The sequence below is a fragment of the Pinus tabuliformis genome, chromosome 1_1 (genome assembly GCF_031772625.1).
Source record: "Pinus tabuliformis cultivar Carrire ecotype Pingquan chromosome 1_1, CPIR1, whole genome shotgun sequence".
Classification (NCBI taxonomy): Eukaryota; Viridiplantae; Streptophyta; class Pinopsida; order Pinales; family Pinaceae; genus Pinus; species Pinus tabuliformis.
The window spans coordinates 120,818,943-120,841,888 of NC_142297.1; positions in this window are offsets into that span (position 1 = coordinate 120,818,943).

The window sequence follows — 22,946 nt, forward strand, 5'->3', positions numbered from 1 at the left end:
TAGAACCCTGAGGGGGATGAACCTTGAGCTCTAACTTCTCCAATATTCTGGATTCTCTTTGTTCGCTGAGTTTATCAGTAGCTGCACCTCCCAGGATATGAACAATCTCTTTGAGTTGTTTAAGGATTAGCTTAAGGATGCTGCTCACCGGACTTGCTTTCTCCTTGAAAATCCTGTTGTTGCACTCCTTCCAGACATTCCAGATTATGAATCCTAGGGTCAGCATCCAGGCAGAGTTAATGATCTCATTATCCGAAAAAAAATTCCGCCAATTCTTCAACGTAGTAGTGATGTCATTAACATTTCTGTTTGTCTACTCGAAGACTTCTCCAACCCAATTCCAAAGTATTGTAGTGAAAGTGCATCTATTCAATAGATGATTTGTAGTTTCTTCTTGTTGTCTACATAAGTGACATCTTGAGGGGCCAACAAAGCCTCTTTTTCTTAGGTTATCCCATGTCAGAATCTTGCCCTGTTGAACCAGCCACTTGAACAGTTTGACTTTCATCCAATGAGGATTTTCCTAGATTTCTTTCCACATCTTATTAGTGTTTGGAAGGTTAAGCCCTGCATCTATTCTTTTGGATTCCTTAAGGTTGAAGAGACCTGTCTTGTTCTTTCCCCATCTTAGTTGATCATTCAAGTTTGAGTTCAAGATTTTCCTCTTGTCTAAAAAACTTTGAAGGGCTATAGCTTGAGTATGCAGCATACCCATTCCACTGTAATCTGGAAGTTTCCATGTTCTCCATTTCCCATTGTTCCTTGATTGGTCCCAATATTCAATTACCCACATTAGTCCTTTGTTGATGGTATCGATGTGAATTTCTGCTAATTCTTCACTTCAGAGATTGTCCTCCTGCTACCAATCCTCCCAGAACCGATCCAGGTTTCCATTTCTGATCTCCCAGAAGCTGTGGTTTTGGACTAGGGCCTTGTTCTCCCATGCCCTGTTCCAAATTGTAGAACCTTTTACTTGTCCTGTCATTCTGACTAGATTTTTCTCCTGCCATTCGCTAGCATATTTGTGATTCCAAAGTTTTGCCCAGGGGGCTTGTATTTCTTTCAGCCATCTCCACCAGATTTTGGCACCAAGAACTTTGTTAAGAATTCTTGGGTCATGAAGACCCAAGCCACCATGGGACTTAGGTTTTCATACTCTGTCCCATGCCATAAGGGCCCATTTCTTCTTTTCTTCACCTTTCCCCCAGAGGAAGTCTCTCTGAATGTTTCTTATGTTAGTAATTACACCGGTTGGTACTGGAATGGCAGATAACATATAGATAGGGATACTTTGAAGGACAACCTTAGTGAGAATCAGTCTCCCTGCTAGATTCAGTGCTCTATTTGTTCATTTACTGATATTATCTTTTAGCTTGTTGAGAAATGGCTCCCAAATATCCTTGTGAAGCGGTTTGTCAGTGAGAGGAACTCCCAGGTACTTCACAAGCAGTGACTCCCTTTGAAAGCCCAAAATTCTGGAAAGATTTCTTTGAATTGAAATATCTGTATTGAAAAAGAAAATCTTTGATTTAGTGAGACTTACCTCTGTGCCTGCTGCTCTAGCAAACTCACTCAGAATTTGTTTGAATTCTTTGGCTTCCTTAACAATGGGTGTGCCTTGAAGCATAGTGTCATCCACAAATTGGTGATGTTTCACTGTGTCCCCACCTTGAGTGAGTCTCAGACCCTGAATTCTCCCTTCCTCCTTAGTAGCTCTGATAGCTCTTCCTAACCCTTCCATCATTAGAATGAAAAGGAAAGGGGAAAGATGATCTCCTTGCCTGAGACCTCTAGAAGGTTTGAAAGTTATGGAAGGAGAGCCATTGATAAGTATTGAACAACTGACAGTGGTAACTAGTGCCATAACCCATTTAATACAATTGTAATCAAAGCCATAGGCTTTTAATATTGCTCTTATACGACCAGCTAAGTTTGTCATAGACCTTTGCTATGTCCAGCTGCATTATCATCCCTGCTTGTTTGTTGGTAATGAGTAAATGAACCATTTCACGTGCTTGAACTATATTATCTAGAATTTGTCTTCCTTCCACATAGCCCGTTTGCTCCTCTGACACTAGAGTTGAGAGGAGAGGATTGAGATGGTTGGCAATGACTTTGGATATAATTTTGTATATCACATTGCATAATGCTATAGGTCGAAATCTGTCTGGAGAGGTGGCCTTATCTTGTTTGGGGATTAAGGCTATGAAAGATTCATTGAGCGCCTTTAAGACTTTCTTAAATATTCGAGAGTCTTCCACTACCTCCAGGATGTCCTGTTTCACAATCCTCCAACAAGCTTTGAAAAAGTCCACATTAAAGCCATCTGGGCCTGGTGCTTTCCCATTTTGCATCTCTTTCACGACTTCCTCAATTTCTCCCTCTGTCACTGGTCTATTGAGATTGAAGTTATCTTCTATGGTAACCAATTTAGGGATGTATTGAGTAAATTTTTCTGTAAACTGGTATCTGTCCTCCAAGGTTTCCTAAAAAATTTTCTGAAAATGCTGGAGTAGAACCTTCTCCATCTCTTCATGATTGTTTCTCTCTATTCCATGTTGATCTGTAAGTTTCACAATTCTATTGTTGTTTCTGTGAACTATGGTGGATCTGTGAAAGAATTTGGTGTTTCTCTCCCCTTATTTAATCCACTGTACTCTAGATTTTTGTCTCCAGAATATTTCCTCTTGAAGACATCTATTGTCCCACTCCTGCTGGAGTGACTCTACCATCTCTTTCCTTTAATCTGTATAGCCATCTGTGATAAGAATCTGGTTTATTTCCTTTAGTTCCTTTTCCACCTCTCCTTTAGCTTTGAAGATGTTACAAAATTCCTTGTGAAGCTCTTCCTTCCACCCTTTTTCAATGTTCGTGAGGAAATCTGAATGTGTGAGCCAAGCGTTCTAAAACCTAAAGGGGGTGTTCCTTGGTTTGCCAAAAAGGGAAGCTTCCAATTGTATAGGCCAGTGATCTGAACCCCCAAAAGGTAGTATGAGTGCAGTAATGCTACTTCCCCTGAGAAGAAGTTCCTCTGAAACCATAAATCTGTCCAATTTTGAGGCCACTTGGGTAGGGCCCCCTCTTTTGTTATTCCAAGTGAAAATTCCATTACTTGTTTTCATATCAACCAATTTCATATTGGTGATGAAGTTTTTGAAGGCAACTGAGTCTCTACCAAGTATTCTAGTTCCTCCTTTCTTCTCCATGAGTGATTTTGTTATGTTAAAATCACCACCAAGAATCCATGGTAGAGCTAGGTATCTCTTCTTCATATCCTCTAGTGTTGTGACGAGTCAAAGTTTGTCCTCCATTGGTTGCAGACCATAGACATTGGCGATCATGTAACATTGTCTATCACCCACCGGTTGGAAAATCAGAGAAAGGTGATGTCTGGATGCCTTTGCATCAACCAGACCAAATTTCTGTGGATCCCAAAGAGTGAGAATGCCACCAAAAGATTTATTTGCCTTAACTTCAAGGTATTCATATCTATTTACCCATTTGCTGTGTTTTTCGCGGATCCTCTCCACTGAGCATTTTGTTTCCTGTATGAATACCATGTCAGGTTTTTCCTCTCTGATCCTTTTACCTAGATTCCTCTGTTTTCTTCTACTCCCTAGTCCTCTAATATTCCAGGTTGTGATTTTCATTGAGGTGGGGTTTTAAAGGAGTAACTGGAAAGGTCTTTTATCCTTCTTGAATCAATCATGAGTTTGCCACACTCCAGTAGTAGTTCTTTCTGTCTTTTTCTTCCCCTCCTCTTTCCCAGATTCTTTGTTATTTTTCCTATTATTAATCCTATTGAGGAAGTCCCTTTGTTTTCCTGGTTGTCATGTCCTCTTTTGACTCCTGCAACTGTTTGATGTGACTTGTTAAGGAATATCTATTGGAACTTGTCCACATCCTCCTTAGGGATGGAGTTTATTCCCACGTTGCCTCCCTGTTCTAGAAACTTTTCTAGCTCTAGGTTCTCCCTTTCCAGGATCTCCTATAAATCTTGATGATCTGTACCACTTTCACTTTGAGTCATTTCCTGGTCTTTTTCTATTTCCATGGTACTCAAAGGGTCCATCGTGTATTTATTATGTTCCTGAGTGAACTCCATGTTGGTCTCTTTTTCTTCCCCCCTTGCTGTCTGATTCTCTGTACTCTCTTTATCCCCTCCATCAGCTTCTTTTTCTCCTAAGATCTCAAAACTATTGTAACTTTTTGTTTTATCATTCACAATAGGGTTCTTTTGTGTCTTCCTTCCTCCTCCTTTTCCTTTCCCTCCTACTTTGGTGAAACATGTCTGGTCTTTTCCCTTATTGGTGTTTAGGTTTTCCTCCCTTCTATTAAGAGGACAGTCTCTAGATAGATGCCCATGCTCATGACATTTGTGACATCTGAACGGGATGTGTTCATAGTCAACTGTTTGAACCCATTCCTCATCATAGACTTCTAGAATGAACTCATCTAGAAGGGCTCCTGATAGGTCCATCTCCACACATATACGAGCATGGGATGTATATTTTCCACTTAGAGTTGCCTCTGAATTTTTTAAGAAATGACCTAATTTATTTCCTATAGCTTTTAAAGATTCTGACATCCAGTAATCTAAAGGTAAGGAGTATAGTAGAATCCATACTGGTATCGAAGTGAAGGTTTCTCGTTCTAGCACAAAGTTCATCATCCATGGCCGCATGTAGAGACTAGCAACTGCAAAGAAGTATGGCCCTCCTTCAAAAATTCTGTCTTTGTCTTCCATGTTCGTAAACACCACAGTAAAAAAACCTTTGGATCCAAGATGTATATTTAACTCCCCCTTTGGTTTCCAGTTGTGTTTTATCCAGGTGTATAGTGCTTTTTTTGATGGCCAGATTCCCATAAATTTGCATATGATGGCATAGTTAACCATGTGATCCCTGTGCGCTTGCAGAGTTGGATCATTCAGAATAACCTGAGGTTTAGTTATTGTCTTGGGTTTACAGGGCCCCATCTTGGCTCTGTTTTCTTATCCCTGACCTCTGTCTTCCTGTTTCTCCTCCTGACAGTCTTCTTCGTGTGCCCCGTGGTCTGCATGGGTTTTGTTGCCTTCCGCTTTCTGAGTTTCAGTGTTTTTTTCCTTGTCCTCCAAGGGTTGTGGAGGTTTGTTCTTTTTCCCTCCTCTTCCTCTGTTTGCTACGATGTTACTGTAGGAGGGAGTGGAGCTCCTTCCTCCCTGTGTCTCCATGGGTGCTTGTTGCCCTCTGTCACTCAGTAGGTTAAACCCTAGAACCAGAGTTGGCTCCTCAATATAGGATTCCTAGAGAGAAAAATCAACTCCTTATTACAGTAATGATTTACCGTGAGAGATTCATATTGATGAGCAGAGTATATTCAAATCTATTGTTTTAGTAAATCACATTAGCAGTTTGAATTTACAAGGAATTTCTACAATTTGGACCATTTTATTGTTTTCATCCATCTCAATGCTTCAAGTGTGCAAAAAGTAGAGGAATCAACTCATAGGACCATTTTACCAGAGGGACCCAATTTGCAAGATGGGGGTTTGAAAATTTCTGGGAGAATTTTGAGGAATGAAACAACATTTTTTTTGGGTAAAACTTAGCCTTTTTAGTGGTATATAACATTTTTTTAAAAACATAGAAACCTTTCCAACAACACAAGAATTGCCTCAATCAGAGTCTGTATGAAAAAATTATGCCACTTGGAGGTTGGCCTTTCTGCTTTGACCACCATAATAGGATGCCACACCGACCCCCATTCCTCATAGAAAAGGGGCTAGCCACACAGTCATGATGAAGATGTATCTAGAAGAGTCAATATTGTAACTCTAGTAAGAGTTGAAGGAGTCAACCCTAACCAAAGGTAGGCTACTGAGTTGTATTATAATTGGGCTACTAGGAGGAAAATAAGCTCCATTCTGTTTTAGTGCATTTTGTTACATAGAAGAATAATGTAGCTGAGGGTGATAGAGAGAGAGAGAAAATAGAGAGGATTTGTGTACTGTAGTAATCCATTGGCCACATGCCTTCTCACTTACATCCATTTTCTATTCAAAGAATTAGAGTGGGTGATAGAGAGAGAGAAAAAATAGAGAGGATTTGTGTACTGTAGTAATCCATTGGCCACATGCCTTCTCACTTACATCCATTTTCTATTCAAAGAATTAGAGTAGAGCGACCACAACTTCTAATGGGGGTTTAACCCAAAAGTGTTTCCCAAAATATATCCTACATGTCAATTGTGGTTTGTGAGTTTTTATTTCACTGTTCTCTATTTTATGTATAATTATAATTTGCATGCATACACAATAAATATTAATTAATGGTTCCAAAAACTAAAAGAAAAATAAACCCACTATTTTTCTAATATATTTTTAGTAAATCTTTTATAACGAATTACCCAATAAAATATCCATAACTATTTACCAATCAAAATACAATTCATTTACACCTTTAAAATTATTTTCATTATTTTTTCATAAAATTTAAATACAATTATTAAACACTCATAATATGACTGAACTATTCAAATCAATTATATAATTTAAAGTTTATATTTAACATAATATAAATATCATAGTTTACAATATTATTTAAAAATATATACTTTTACCCAACCATTTGAAAGCACAATGTGAACAGTGCATATCACAACATCTAGTTACAAATCAATTGTCAATAGAATGTACTTCCAACTACCATTTTTAAGGATAGGTTTGATGTACCATTCACCTACCAAGTTTGATGGCCAGCATAGGGACATTATCTATATTCACATGCGTAGGATTTATTACAATAATTATTTAGCAAATTAAAATGGAATATTAATGTGGAAAGGAATCCTCAACAGTATAGCTTTGTCCCATCTAGATAAAAATGAGTGTGGGGTACTTTCACAATGTAGGATCTGTTCACATTTAAGAAAATAACTAAATGAGAAAAATACAAGTGCATTTAATGGTTTTTTTTCTATTAAAAAGAAAACGCAACTTCATGTATTATAAACCTATGTAGAACATAAAATACTAAATTAATATATATATAGTTTTTAGAAATTAATATAAATATATACAAATAACTATCTAAAATCAGCTAGATTGATCGGAATACTTTTCAGAGTCATGATTCTTCAATGACTTTATTTATAAAAGTCTGTTCCAATAGAATATTAATTTCAAAAGATACCAGCATAGCAAGTTCCTTTTTCTTACTGTATGGCCGGTCCATATTAGGAGGCTGGTGAGATGTTATTGACTTGGACATACATTATCAACATTGCTCGCTGTATATCTCATCAATGAATGGTTACTGTTTATATTTATATATATATATATCTATATATATATATATATTTATATGGTTTTGTGAAGAACCGAGAATTTGTGTTACAGTGAATAGATATATTTCACTAAGTATGGGAAGATCATAAAAATAAATATTTTCTAACAAAATCGTAAAAAACTTGTAGATAAGGTAATTTTAATGAGATTTTGTAGAGTAGTTGGATGTATTTATATGTATACATTTTAATTAATTGAATTTAGTTTTTTTTAAGAATCAAAATTTGTTTTAGGTGAGAAACTCTATCATAACTCAGTTATCAAATTAGCAGTGAAGATATTTATCTCTAGCTGTTATTGGTAATGCAAGCTAATTCATCACAGTTATTCAAGGAAAACCACGTCACCTGGAATAACCTGAGACAGCCATCTCATAACCTGAGACACCCATCTCTAGCTGTTATCTAGGCTAACTCATCACAGTTATTGAAGGAAAATCACCCCAAGTGGAATAACCAGCTGGTGGTCCATAAGGGGGCAGGGTTTCACTCCTGTGAGATGCCTCTAGGTCTTTTCCTTAGATCCCAGAAAAATGAGCTTTTAACCAAATAAAAACAGTTTAGTGAAATTATAATATTTTGTTATCTAAATATTTTTAAATGTATAAATAAATTTAAACTCTTAAAATTTTAAATTACATTTTAAATATACAAATAAATTCAAAACTCTTGTACAATTAACCTGAAAACTGAATAACATAAAATTATAATTCTTTTAATTTCTACTTAAAATGTAATCTACCAAACCCATCATATTTGTTGATCACTAATAAATTTGTATTATTTTTTTTACCCTTTTAGATATTTAATAAAGTTAAATGAATACTGATATTCTATAAAACAATCTAATCTACCATACGCATCATATTTGTTGATCACTAATAAATTTGTATTATTTTCTTGTACCTTTTTAGATATTTAATAAAGTTAAATGAATACTGATATTCTATAAAACAGAGAAAAACAAATGACTAATTATTGACTACTGTGCCATGTGATAATATTTCCACCGAAGATATTCCAAAAAAGCCTCTATTGACTTGTCCATACCCTTAATACTGCACGAGAAAATTCATTTCGATTACTTCTAAATGCACCGCAATCATATAGCCCACGAAGAATGGTTATTATTTATGGCAGAAAGAGAAAGTGGTGTCGTTTAGGTTTCAAGAAGTTGCTTTCGCCATTTATTGGGTTTTGAAATCAGGCAAGCTGAAATCTAGAGAGTGTTTGAAAATTGAACGTGGCCTCTTCCTGTTCACGTACAGCTGATCGAAAGTAAATGGCCCAATGAAGAAAGCAGCTGCAACAAGTCTGGTCCTAATTTTGGCGCTCGCCCCACCATTAAAACCAGTTTGAGAATAAAACTGAACCCCATCACATGTCGGGCAATTTGCAATTTGATCACATGGTCCCCCACCTAAGTTTCAGCGATTGATGTACTGTCTCTGAAATATTGAGGGCCAAGGCATCTACGTGTAGTAAGGACATGCTCATCGTGATGGCCCGGTAATACCAGTAAATCTTGGACCCAGAAATTAGATTTTTGCCCTAAGCTGATTAGGCATTTATTAAGAATCAAATTACCTTCTTTAACAATTCATTTAATATAAATTAAATTCTATTTGGAAACAGAAATCAGCTGCTTAAGACATAAAGGTAGTTGGCCAGGGACAGTTTGTTACTTCTAACACCATTTATTAGTTATTCTATATAGTCTGGTTTTCCTTAATAGCTTTATGCTGAACTGGTTTAGATAGCAGGTTTTGGGAATATTTTAGAATTTAACATAGTTGACCTCATCCTTGACCTCAAAACTACGGATGGCTAGCTGATAGCAGCCATTGACAGTTGTCTTCACTGCAGGTTTGACATACAACCATTGCTGATTTGACAATCTATATTCTAGGATATCAGTTAATTATAACTACTTTGTCTAGCTACTCTATGTTTTGGAGTTTTTTGCTAAACAATTTTTGGTCAGATTGTAATTTTTTGTTATTTAAAATGAGCTTTTGAATGTATAAATAGATTCAAAAATATGAAAAACCCTAATACACTAGAATAATATAAAATTTAGAACTCAAATTTGTGATTCCTAAACTTGTAAAAAAATTTACTACAAAATATATTTAGAAAAAAATTCCAAACAAAAAATATTAAACTATGATAATTATCACTAATTTCATAAAAACGATTTAATTTGAAAAAATATATAATAAAAAAATAATAATAAATTTTAATATAAAAAAACAAATCACCAACCACAAATTTAGTTTATCATATTCCAATCAAGGTGCATTAGGGATAATCTATAGAAAGCTCCACATTTTTGAAGGATTTGCTGCAACGTGGCCTTTCCAATATCCATGGGTTGCCATTACGTACAAATCCACATGTGAAATATGGTCGAGAAATCCGAAACAGTACATACATGAGGAAAACAACCTTATCAAACTCTAAACAACAAAATTAGTTTATCAATTTCCTTTCAAGCTGCATCATGGGTAATCCATAGACAGGTCCACCTTATTGAAGGATTTGTTGCAGCAAATTAGTTTATCAATTTCCTTTCAAGCTGCATCATGGGTAAGCCATAGACAGGTCCACCTTATTGAAGGATTTGTTGCAGTGTGGCATTGGCTTTCCCATATTCATTAGTTGTTATTTAAAATTTTTCATTTCTATATAAGATTTTTTTCTGTGAGGATGTTAAAGAATTAGATTAATGGTTTAAGATATAGAAATATTTGGCAAGAGTAAAAGTTTAATATGGTTTTTAATTAGAGATTATTTTTAGAGATTATTTTAAGTGTTGTGGTTTTTATTTATTTATTAAAAGTGATAAATTAACTTTCATTTGTTTGTCAATAGTTGTTGCTAGTGATGATTTGTTAAGAGTAGCCAGTAATAATTTTTTCTTTTGTTGGTTTGATAGTGTCTTACTAATTTCATATAGTCTATATTGATAATAGCCAACAATAATTGTCTCCATAGTTGGTTTGATATTGTCTTATTAATTTGATATAGCTTATATTAACTAATAACATTCAATTATTTCTGTCACCATTGCTAATTTGAATACCAACATATAATATATTATTCTATTCTTTAAAAAATATATTAAGACATTAGATGAATTTTATTATGAAAGAAGCTATGCACAACAACAATTTTAGTTTCGTGAAACTGCTTTGTCTTGGGTGTTTGGATGTCTTAAGGAAACATTTTAATCGTAACCGCCCAAGATCCAGAAGCATGTGACAGGAGTGAAAGCCTACCCCCTAGTGTGTCATTCATGATAACTAGATATTCCTTGAATAACAGTGATGACTCATCGTACATTCTTGGATAGTGGCTAAAAATCACTATCTAACTTGACAACCTAATTATATGAGTTTTCCAATTATTTAAGAAGAAAAACAACAAATATAATTTATCATATTCCCATCAAAATGGATTACAGGTAATCCACAAAATGCTCCACTTTTTCGGATTATGGGTAATGCATAGACAGCTCCACTCTTTTGAAGGATTTGCTGCAGCGTGGCCTTTCCACTATCCATTGGTTTCCATTCAATGTTAACCATATGTACAAATTCACATGTGTAACATGGTCAAGAAATCCAAAACAGTACATACCTGGGAAAACAGCCTTATCAAACTCCCAACCAAAAAAATTAGTTTACCAAATACCTGTGAAGGTGCATTATGGATAATGCATAGACAGCTCCACCTTATTGAAGGATTTTCTGCAGCGTGGCCTTTCCAATATCCTTTGGTTGCAAACCAATATTCACCATATGTACAAATATCACATGTGTGATATGGTCTAGGAATCCAGAACAGTACATACCTGGGGAAAACAGCCTTATCAAACTTCTTTTGGCAAAGGAAGGAGAGAACCTCGTAGTACAATCTCATTCCATAATTACAAGGTGTTTATTATTTTGGTCCACAAAGCGCATATTATATTTATCCAGCCTTTGAACTCAAATACCTGCCACCGCTCTCTCTGCCTGCCTGCCTTTACCTTTGAGGACGTACAGAACTAAAGGAAAATCAGTGTAGCACATGGTCTTTGATTAATTCTCAGTACAGTGCCCTGTTTTCATTTCTTTTCTCCAGCTGTTATCTGGCCTGCATTTTCATGTACTGTCTTCTGTTCATAAAAAATCAATATGCCAATGTTAACCAGTGCACATGTTACCCCATTTCCAATACAGACACCGTTGCCATACGTACTAGAGAGGACCTTTTGGTGAGCATATTTGACAACCCCTGTAATATTGTTGGCACGTCCACATATACAACAAATAAAAAACGCTGATGTATCACAACTGTAGCAGAGCTGACTAATGAAAATTACTGATGTATCACAACTGTAGCAGAGCTGACTATGTCGTGAAACCTGCTGTCTTTTTTTAATGCTTTTTGTTTTCACTTTATCATAGGGTCGGTGTCTCTGGATATGGGTTGGCTCATGTGCTCACTTTATTCACTGTCTTCACTGATGGTGTACTCAGGGGGCAGGCCCCGGCACGTCTCCACTGGTAAGTGGGCTGTACGTTGGACGTGAAAATTGCAGCCCCAGCTCACCTGCTATATGGTAGTGGGAAGAATGAATGGTACTGTTTCGTTTTGGTTCAGTAACTGAGAATGTAAAGTTGGAGGCAGATTATACTAACATGCTAAATTTAAATCTGTAGAGATATAAATATTGAAAATGCTAACATTCTAAATTTAAATTTGTAGAGATATAAATAATGAAAATGTTTGATCCAACTTATCAGGTCTAGGCCGTCTTAGTCTCAACTATAAATAATCAAATAATCATTTATTTGGTTCCCTAGGGGTTTTTCCAATTTAGTAGGAAAGAGATGTTTTTTGGAAGTTTGGTAGGATTACATTTTCATCATGTTTAGTATATCATTTTCTTGGAGAATTGAACCAGTGACTTTATATCAAGGAGTGTTTTAACAGAATTAGCCTCTCTAAGACCAATGGACTAATAGGAAAAAAAATATTATAATGTTATATAAAAGTGTATATATTTTCTCCAAAATAAAATACACTTTCCAACTTAATATGAAAAAAATGTTTTATAATAATAATAATAGTAATAAACGTGCTTAATAAAAATGAGTTGGAGGTATTTTTATAGAAAAAAATATTAATTTTCTTGAAAGTACATTTATGTTAAAATTGTATTTTAATTTTAAAAATGTTTATAAATTTTAGATCACTAAGTCTAAATAATAAATATTTTTAAATTGTAGGAATTTACAGGGTAAGTTCCTCAGAAAGAATACCAAAAGGACACCGCTCACAACCAGATCTCAAATCAATACACCAGTATTTTTGACGTGGTTAAAACCCTCAGAGTGCAAGGAGGGAAACAGTCCACGGCCTGTCCCAACGTGGGTACAGACAATTTATTAATCAAAGAATGAAAATTTACATAAGTTTCTCTCATGCACGGATTACCCGAACAATGACCCTCCATGCGCTTTAAATAGAACTCATGGACCAATCGGGTGTCAAGCCACGGATCAAGTGTCGATAATACCGAGGTGAGAGTGAACCGTCGGATCACTACATATCGTGACCGTCGGATTGTAAGTTACAATATGTACAACGGTAAAGAAAGACACTTTACCTAACTCTATACCTAACTCTAAACTAGACCAAGTTGATCTTAACTATATCCTATGTGTCGGAATATCCTAACATCCCCCCTTAAGAACAACTTGGGATAGGATTGAAGGATTTACAAATATGACACAATAGGAGAAGGAAGGAGGCACTAGAGCCTATCCCCCCTTAGTGACAACTTCCTGAACTCTAAGCATATATCGAAGTTTAGTGAACTTCGCCTCTGTGAGAGCCTTTGTGAAGATGTCTGCAATCTGATCATCTGTTGGACAATATTGTACTTCAAGAGCATGGTCATGAATGAGTTTTCTGATGAAGTGCATGTGTAGTTCGATGTGTTTGCTGCGCTGATGCTGGACTGGATCTTTGCATAGCTGAATGGCACTTTGATTATCACACCAAAGGGAGGTTGGATGCTGCTGCTCAAAGCCAAACTCTGATAGGATCTGACGAAGCCACAAGGCTTCCTTACTAGCTTCCACGGCACCACGATACTCTGCTTCTGCTGACGAAAGAGAAATGGCAGCCTGTTTCTTACAAGCCCATGTAATAGGTCCTGAACCAAGAGTGAAGACATAACCGGCAGTAGACTTCCGATCATCAGGGTCACCAGCCCAATCAGAATCAGTGAAACCAACTAACAGAGGAGCTGCTTTGGCACTGTAATGAATCCCAAACTGTACTGTACCTCGAACATAACGAAGTATTCTTTTGGCTGCTTTCCAGTGACTTTCACGGGGGTTTTGCATAAAACGAGCAACAAGGCCAACAGCAAAGGAAAGATCAGGACGAGTATGGGTTAAGTACAAGAGTTTTCCTACAAGTTGACGGTATAAGGTAGCATCAAGTTCAGGAGAAGAACAAGAGACTGAAAGTTTGACTCCAGACTGAAAGGGAGAAGGGGCTGGCTTACAGTCTTCCATGTGAAAATGACGAAGAATATCACAAGCATACTTGGACTGGGAAAGGGAAATACCCTCCTTGGATTGCAAGACTTGAAGACCGAGAAAATAGTGTAAGTGTCCTAAGTCTGTCATTTCAAATTTCTTTTTAAGGATAGACTTCACATGGTTTATAAGGTTGGGATCACTACCAGTAAGGATAAGATCATCAACATAAAGAACAAGGATGATAAGAGAGTCACCCACTTTCTTGGTGTAGACAGTATTGTCAGAATGACACCTAGAAAAGCCAGATTCTAAAAGAAAGCTATCCATTTTGGCATACCAAGCCCGAGGAGCCTGCTTGAGACCATAAAGGGATTTCTTAAGTCGACACACAAGGCTTGAGTCTGTTTCTATGAAGCCAATGGGTTGTTCCATATAGATTTCTTCCTGCAAGTCCCCATGCAAGAAGGCAGATTTAACATCCATTTGATGGACTTCCCATTTTAAAGAGGCAGCAAGGGAAAGAACAAGGCGGATAGAGTTCATTTTGGCAACAGGGGCGAAGGTTTCAGTGTAGTCAATTCCTTCAACCTGTGAAAAGCCCTTAGCAACAAGACGAGCTTTATGTTTATCAATTTTGCCATCTGGTCCATACTTGGTTCTGTAAACCCATTACATCTTACAAGTTTTCGTCCCGTTGGTAGAGGAACAAGATCCCATGTATCATTTGTCATCAATGACTGATATTCTTCATTCATAGCTGCTTCCCAATGTGGATGGCCTGAAGCTTCTGCAAAAGTGTCAGGATCATGATTTACTGGAGCTTGAGCCAGTAAAGAAGAGGCTCTTTCAAACTGAGAACGTGTACGTCGCTGATCTGTAGGATCACCGGCAAGATCACCTGCTGCATCTCGAGTAGCACGGACCCATCTTGGAAGTTGAGGATCCTGAGAAGGTGGGGGAGGATTGTCATCCTCACTTTCATCATCTGAAGAAGAAATGTTTTCAAAAGTAGAAGAGATAGGAAGAGGTGGCACATCCGCCGGACTAGGCTCGCAGGCCGATTTATTTTCATCAAATTTTACATCTCTTCTAATGATAACATTTTTGGACTTAAATGGAATAAGTCTGTAACCTTTTACATCTTCAGAATATCCAACAAAAGTGCATTTCTCACTCTTAGGTTCTAAAGCTTTATGCTTTTCATCTGGAATATGGGCCCATGCTTCACTTCCAAACACACGAAAGTGACTTACATCTGGTTTAATGGAACTCCAAGCTTCTTCTGGAGTGATATTCTCTAGAACCTTAGTAGGAGTGCGATTGATTATATAATTTGCACAATTAATTGCTTCGGCCCAAAAACTAAGACTGAGTCCTTTAGATTGCAGCATACAATTAGCCATTTCCTTTAAGGTGCGATTTTTCCTTTCAGCTACACCATTTTGTTGTGGAGTGTATGGAACAGTATGTTGCATTTGAATTCCATTTTCAGTGCAAAAGTTGATGAATGTGTTTTTAACATATTCTCCACCATTATCAGTTCGTAGCTTAAGAATTTGATGTCCAGATTGTTTTTCAACAAAGGCTTTGAAGGCCAAAAAAGTGTTAAATACTTCGCTCTTGAGTTTTAAGAAGTATACCCAAGTGCGTCTGGAGAAATCATCAATGAAGGTTAAGAAGTACTTGCAACCAGAGAATGAAGCAACAGGAAGAGGACCACATAAATCACTGTGCACAAGCTGTAAAGGGGCTGAGGCGTGCCAAGAGGCACGTTTGTCAAAACTGTCCCGATGATGTTTTCCGAGTACACATCCGGAACAAACACCATCTCTGCAAGATATCATAGGAAGACCTGTCACCATATTTTCTTTACATAGATGCTGAAGGGAGCGATAGTTTAAGTGACCAAATCGCTCATGCCAAAGTTTGCTCACTTCATCATTATGAGCAACAAATGCTGAGGGAAGATTTGATGACCCAAAGTTGTGAAACTTATACAACCTTATGGAATCATCAGCAAGACCAGTAGCTAGAATCTGTTTAGGATCTTTTAGATCCTTGATTACAACATCATGAGGTGAAAATTCAACAATTTTGCCTTCACCTGAATGAGTTATCTGATAGACAGATAGAAGGTTGGAGGATAAGGTTGGAACACATAATACATCATTAAACTGACCATTGTCTAGATGAACAGTTCCAGTCCCTACAACACTAAGAGATCTATCATCACCAACATATATATATTTGGTGTTACAATCTTTTAAAGAAGAAAACATGGCTTGGTTTTTGGCCATGTGATAAGAGGCTCCAGAATCAATGAGCCACTCATGAGAATGAGAAGAAGAAGAAGATACATTTAAAGCATAACCAGACTGAGATGATTGACAACGACATGCAGAAAGTGCCATTCCGGAAGTTGAAGTTGAAGTAGGCTCCACATGGATGTTATGTTTCTTCATTGCGGCTTCCAAGGCTTCCATCTTCTTAAAGCATTTAGATTCTAAGTGGCCATCTCGATTACAAAAGTTACAATGTCTGTCAGTCCTCTTCCATTTGTTTTTATTGGTCTTGTCATTTTGCTGAAATGATCTTTCATCTTGAGGCTGAGTTGGTTTAGGACCATTCCTTTGAGGATAAGACTTCTTAGGATTCTTTGAATTTGGTTGCTGCTGGGCGGCTAACGCTTTCGAGGAAGAGTTTCCAAGATTAAGAAGACCAAGGTGTAAGAGTTTTTCTTGTTCTCTTATTAAGGAATCACAAAAGGAGTCAAAGGAAGGGGGTTTGTAGTCTTTGCCTTGACAAATGAAAGCTTCCCTTGTAGAATGGAAAGTGGAAACAAATACAGAGTAGGCTGGTCCCAACTTAGTAAGGATGGAATAAATAAGGTTACCATCTTCTTTCTTAACTTTAACACCTTCCAAGAGATATCTAAGGGTCTTGAATTTGGACAAGAAATCTTCAATGCAAGAAAAATTATTAGGATCCAAAGTAAGCAACTCATTCTCAAGTTGATGGGCTCTAATTTCATTTTTAATCCCAAAAACTTTAGCAAGTTTTTCTAATGCTTCATGAGGAGTTTCAATTTCTGCAATGTGGAATCTAAGATCAGGAGAAACAGACATTCCTATCAAACCACGTGCTTGATCTTGTCTATTTTCCCATTTTTCGGCCTTGTCTTCATCTTTGGGTTTCTTCTCTTGGTCTGTGGCTATTCTGAAGAGACCTTTACTTCTAAGTAAATCTCCCATGTAGGCTACCCATTGGAAGTAGTTAGTGCTGTCAAGAATGACTTGGCATGGACTTTCCATTTTTTGAAAAAAACTGAAGCTGAAGATGCTGAAAGTAAGTGGTCCAATGGATAGATCTCGAAAAAATAGGCGGTTTTAAAAAAAACGGCTCTGAAAAAGGCTTCCGGATGAAGAAGTTATGGCTTTTTGAAAAAAATTGTTGACGTTGCCGGCAAAAGTGCGCGAATGTGCGGGAATGAAAAAAATCCGCCCCCACAAAATGGAGACTTGAACCCAAGACCTCTACTCTCTTAAAAAGTCTTTGAACCAATTGATCTATACAAAATATTTGAGAGAGAGAGAGAGAGAGAGAGGGGGGGGGGCCTCGATTTGCGTGCTTGCCTTGGGAAGGCTCTTTTCCCCTACAAAACACAAAACACAAAACCCAACACGAATATGCAAAGAAAAACGAACCTTACGGCTCAAAGTTAGCTTTAGCCAAAAAACTAGAATTTAAAAAAAATCTCAAAGTTAGCTTTTAACCGAAAAACTAAATATTTTTCTCAATGTTTCTGATTTTCCAAGATCACACTAAGGTGCAGGGAAAAGAGCATACGCATGAGAAAAATCCTTTCTTTCTGTTTCTGATTTGCCCAGATCGCACAAAGTCGCAGGGCAAAGAGCATACGCAGAAATGAAAGGTATAGATCCGGGAAAAAAAAGGCTAAATAAACCGAAACCGAAATAAGCAGAGAGAAAATGACAGTAAACTGCAAAAAAACACTGTATACCTCCCGATCTAAAAAATGACGCAGCTAGGGCTACCGGAAACCTTTTCGCGTGAAACGAAAGGGGTTCCTCACTGAAACAGATGCTCCAAACGCAACAGAGCAGTCCTCTCGGCCCGAAAGCAGTCAGAAATAGCAGATCTAGGAAACGACAGCCGCATGCAGTTCTACCGGCTTCAGATTTGGATCACCAACGGACGCGGCCCTCAAATAGCTCTGATTCCATGTAGGAATTTACAGGGTAAGTTCCTCAGAAAGAATACCAAAAGGACACCGCTCACAACCAGATCTCAAATCAATACACCAGTATTTTTGACGTGGTTAAAACCCTCAGAGTGCAAGGAGGGAAACAGTCCACGGCCTGTCCCAACGTGGGTACAGACAATTTATTAATCAAAGAATGAAAATTTACATAAGTTTCTCTCATGCACGGATTACCCGAACAATGACCCTCCATGCGCTTTAAATAGAACTCATGGACCAATCGGGTGTCAAGCCACGGATCAAGTGTCGATAATACCGAGGTGAGAGTGAACCGTCGGATCACTACATATCGTGACCGTCGGATTGTAAGTTACAATATGTACAACGGTAAAGAAAGACACTTTACCTAACTCTATACCTAACTCTAAACTAGACCAAGTTGATCTTAACTATATCCTATGTGTCGGAATATCCTAACATAAATTACTATTTAAAACTTAAACATAAATCCACCCTTTATTAATTACAATGATTTTATATGAGTTATTTTTGTTTTGAATAATAATAAATAAATAATAACTATCCTAAATATTAATTAATAATTAAATTATAAATTTATCACTCTAAAGAAAAATATCATATAAATAATAACATTCATTATTTTAAAAATATCATGTATCATTACATATTATTTTTTAAATATATTTGTATTACACAACATTATATTGATAAAATAAAAATAAAAATCTACCCTTACTAATTATTACCACATAATTTTAAACTTATATTTATTTGGAATTTATATTAATAAACAAATAATAACTATTCTCATTATTAATTACTAATTAAATTGTAAAAATCTATAATAGAAATATTAAATAAATAAGTAAAATTTATCATTTAGAAAATCCTAAAAAGTGTTTTCAAAATAAATAAATAAAAATTCGTATTCCACAATACTATATTAGAAAAGAAATGATCTTTGACACTTCTTTCCAAAAAAGAAATGAACTTTGATAAATATGAGAACTACTCATCAATTTTTCCATATTTCTGTTCATGCTCAATTGATAACATAGGAGCATAAATTTATCAAATATTTCTCCCAAGATATGAATTACGAAAATTTATAAATATAATTATATTTTTCTTGTTAATTTTAATCAAAATCCAACAAAGTTATTTAAAAACTTGAAGTTAAATTGTTTAATCTGCATAATTGGAGTGTTGGAGGAGTTTTCAAAAGTGTTGAATCTATTTATGCATTAAAAATGTATTTTAAACAATAAAAAATCTTAAAATTACATTACCAGATTTTAATAGATTCTTGTGAAAAAACTATTTCGTCTATAAATTAAACCGCACCTATATATATATATATATATATATATATATATATATATATATGATGATGATGATGATGATGATGATGATGGTGGTTAACGTCCACTGAGACCAAACTTTGGCCTATCGAACCTAAATAAACGAATTATTTAGTTTGATTTAAGATTTTATTCCTATGCTCAAAAAGCTTGGAGAGAAGCCTCTTGAGCTCACTGTAATTTTGACAATGTAAAAGGCTAGGAAGGTCACTATTGCAACAAAGATTTTGAAACTGAGATCTAATGTGGTTGTAGGCTGGGCACTCTAAGAGGAAGTGATTTTCATCCCCAATGTTCGTATTCTCACAAAGATGGCACAACCTTTCCATCCATGGTGTTTTAGTAACTGCCCAACGACGGTTTTCACTATGGAGCTCATGAGAGTTCGTTCTAATCATGGCTATATTAATTTTCTTCTTTGAGCTAGTTAAAATAGAGAGATACTTTTGATCTTCTAGGCTGGGGTTGATGACCTCCTTATAATATCTTAATTTTCTTTTCGCTTCTAAATCTTTTTCGCACCACATTTTTTCTAATCTTTTTCACACCACATTTTTTCTTTGAACTTAGAAGTAACAATATTTTTAATGTTATTAATGTTTTACAATGCAACATTCTCGTCGATCTCCCAATGGTTTAACCAGGCCCTAGGATCTTTATACCAACCTCGTTTGAGTCTTAGGTGGTTTTGGGTGGAATTTAAAACTAGCTCTTTGGTCCTAAAATTTATATTTTAGTCTTTGAATATTTTCCAAAATTTTCTTAAAACCTAATCATTTTCCCATGAAATTTTGTAATATTTTTCTAAAATTTTGTAATATTTTGATGATAAACCTTTTCCTTTCACTTTATCCTCTTTTCCTTAAACTGTGAAATCCGAATGACAATCAATTTCTCCGTGAAATTTAGTCGACTTATTTACGTTTTTGTGCAACAGCCACAAACAAAATGCTGACACAGAGAAAAGTCAGAAATCAATCGGGCAAAGATTTATGAAATAGTCAGAACAACTGGGCATAGATATATGCCATATTGGATTTGAATTCTTTAAATATTTAATAAATTTAAATGGTTTTTATTTTTATATTTAGGTTTTATATTTATAGTAAATTTTTTATTTATTTAATAAAAAGTTGTTAATTTTTTTTAAATATTTAGAATATAGATGTAAATTATATTTTTAATCTAAAAATAAATTTAACAAAGTTATATAGTAGTTAGTATTTACTGTTTAGTTTAAATATAGTTTAATTAAATTAAAAAATAATAAATACAAATTGTTTTATAAAAATAAAATAATTAATAAAATATTATATTGATATTAGTTTTTTGGATTAATCACATCGCTAAGATTTGGTTGACTTTTCGAACCAAAAATAATATTGCTAAATACTATCACCAAAAATTAAAAAATATGATTAATTAATACTTTTCTATTAACATATATACACTTCGTAGAATTTAGATCTCTGTGATCCATATTACATAAACCTTTCTTTCATGCAGAAAGAGGTCCCAAGAAGAGGATTGATCCCAAGGATCGATCTTCAAGTTTCATCTTCTTTTTATTCAAGGGATAATGGATAAAATCGGGAGGATCCTGAAAAAGCATAATATTCCTTATTCTTTTAGACCCGGCGCACTATTCGAAATTCTCTTCGTTCGGCCAAGGACCCTACGAAATTCTCTTCATTCGGCCAAAGACCCTATTAACCGTAAGCATGAAAAGGGTGTTTATATGATTCCTTGTTCATGTGGGACTCCTTATATTGGTGAGACTGGTCAGTCAATAAATCAAAGGATTTGTGAGCATGTTGCACACATAAAGCATGGAAGGTCTCTCTCCTTAGCATTGGCTGAACATGGGCAAAAAACCAATCATCACATTTGCATATAAGAGACAAAGGTTTGCATAGAAGAGACAAAGGTCAATCCTATATAAGAGACAAAGGTTTGCATAGAAGAGAAAAAGGTCATCCCTGGATTGACCACTTTCAGGAAATTCAGATCGAATAAATGCCCGTCAATCTGAACAGAGACGATGGTTGGAGTATTAGCAGGTGTTGGATCCCTACTCTTTCTTCCTAGATTTTTCTTGTTATTTAATTAATTATTATTATTACTGTTTTTGTATTTAAAAATTCTTATTGATATTATATCTGTAATATAATTTTTTTTTTGTAAGCTTCGGTAGGACCCACTCATTTTTCCACTTTTTACAACCTCGCAGGATTCGAACTTGGGTGGGGGGTGTGAAAGCCATCCGCCCCAGCGATTACATCATGCACGTCATGTGCATATCTGTAATATAATTTAATAATACTAATATTATTTAATATTAATTGAAATAATATTATTTATTTCAAAAATAATATTAATTATTAAATTAAAATTCTTTTTAATTTTGGGTCAAAGGCTTAATTTTTTATTTCAATTTTTTATTCAAACTAGCTGTTATTTCTAATGGCTAGTTAGCTGCTCTTTTCATCTATTTATTCCATTTCCTAGATCTAATTCCTTATCTTGTCCTGAAGATGAACCACATTGGTTGGTTTGAAAACCGTGAAAGAGATTTTATTTTATGTGATTTTTACAAAAAATGTTGTTATAAATATATACACTTTAATATATATGTGTTTTATTTTTTATTAATATATAGAAATTTTTACAATTAAATTTATTAAAATATGTTTTTAATATAATAATAACTGATTTTAAATTGAAAATATAGAGACAAAACTATATTTCATGAAAATGGAAATAATAGAAAAAGAAAAAATAAATAAAAATAAAATAAAACAGAAAACAAAAAATCAGTAATTAATAGAAATGGAAGTTACTAAACAACTCATAGTAAAATCTCAACCAACCATTTTACAAATAAATAAATTTAAATAATAATAAAAAATAACAAAAAAAATAAATAAGTAACAAATTTTTTAGTAAAAATAAACAAATACTTAGTCAAAAAAACTGAATAAGCACAAATATAATAACCTAAATTCAGTTTAATTATATAAAATCTAACAATTTCAAAATATTTTTTTCCCGCAAAACTGAGTAAACAATAAACTGAATAAACCATGACTGGGACAAATATAATAGCCTAAATTCAGTTTAATTATATAAAATCCAAAAATTTAAAAATATCCTTTTCTCATTTAAATTAGTATAAAAAACTAAACACTAAAATTATTAACCAAACTTCATAATGATCCTTGGATTTGGGAATTTAAAGTGACTTCACAGGTAAATTGGATTTGGGAACGTAAAGTGTCTTCATATATATGTTTTAATTTAACAACATGACACTTTAATTATACACATCAAACAAAATCTAAAAATTTTCCACATTCAAATTAAAATTTCAAACTAAAATGTAAAATCATTAAGAGTAAAATCATTAACCAAAAAGTAGCCTTGGTCATTATGATTTTCCACATTCAAATTAAAATTGAAAACTAAAATGTA